Source organism: Lampris incognitus, chromosome 10 (assembly GCF_029633865.1).
Source record: "Lampris incognitus isolate fLamInc1 chromosome 10, fLamInc1.hap2, whole genome shotgun sequence".
NCBI lineage: Eukaryota > Metazoa > Chordata > Actinopteri > Lampriformes > Lampridae > Lampris > Lampris incognitus.
In genome coordinates, this window is record NC_079220.1 from 16,909,617 (window position 1) to 16,910,863 (window position 1,247).

Genomic DNA, 1,247 nt, shown 5'->3' on the forward strand with positions numbered 1-1,247 from the left:
AGCCAAAACAAATCACTTGACTTTTTTTTTTTGCTGACAATTTTGTTTAAATGTGGCTAAATTGGTTGAGTGAATGCAAATTAAAAGTGAAATGTGTTGAAGGTGAGACGGCATGAGCAAGCTGGCTTCAGGGATGCATCAGCCAGGTGCAATAAACTCATTCACTTCTTCAAAGAAGGTTGAATCGGTTCATCTGGACACAGCATTTATTGACAGATACGTTTCATCACCCAACCAAGTGACATCTTCAGTCTAAACTGACTGCAGGTATCCCCACCCTTATAAGCAATACAGTTGCATAACGACCAAACCGACCAGCCTCATGCAAATATGGATGTGACCATTAACTAGAGTTACAGTGTGTACTATTAACAGAGGATTAGGGAATATTTGTAATCACAACACTGTAAGATGGTGACAGATGTACTCTTAGCGCCCCCCGGTTCAGGTGTGGTCGTTCCCTCTTCACATAGGTGGCCTCTTAGACTCCCTGTTCAAACCAGCGTTCCTCCCTATCATGGGTCATCCTCATCCTTGAGAGTGGCCACTGGCCTGTAGATTCTTTGTTTTTGTTAGCTGGATTATTGAGTGTGCATAAAGACACGTCACTCAGTTAAACTCGGATGTGTTTTTTTAAAAGCCTGGATGACGTGAATTCAGATGAATCCCTGACCTCATTTGTTCTGAAAGCTTTATTATCCACTTTCTATTATTCCCCATCTGACATTCCAATGCAAAAAAAAAAAAGCATAGTAGGCTCTGCAAGGCTATGAAAACCTCCTTATTAAGGGTTAAGGGTTACGTGAGCAAAGGAGGCAGGTATCAGGAATCAGGAACATTTATTTGTCATTTCATTTAATGCGCTTGCACACATGAAATGAAACGAAATATGGTTTCCCCCAGCCCACAGCAGTGCAACACAAACACAAAAACACATCCAAAAACTACAAGAACACACACATATATATACAAACTACAAAAACACATATCCAACTTATAAAAAAAGCAGTGGTGATGCATTATTTTCCCAATAAGTTCCCAAAAAGTAACTGTATGCTGGAATAAACATCATAAGTTCCTAAAAAGTAACTGTATGCTGGAATAAACATACACATGGGAGTTAAATTTAATTTGTAGTGATGCTAATTGATAATTAAAACCAGCTTGTTGATATCACACTTCCAAATAGACTGCTTTGCTCTGTAGAGCTGAAAAAGATCTTACCCCTTGCAAATTTTTTTTTGTAA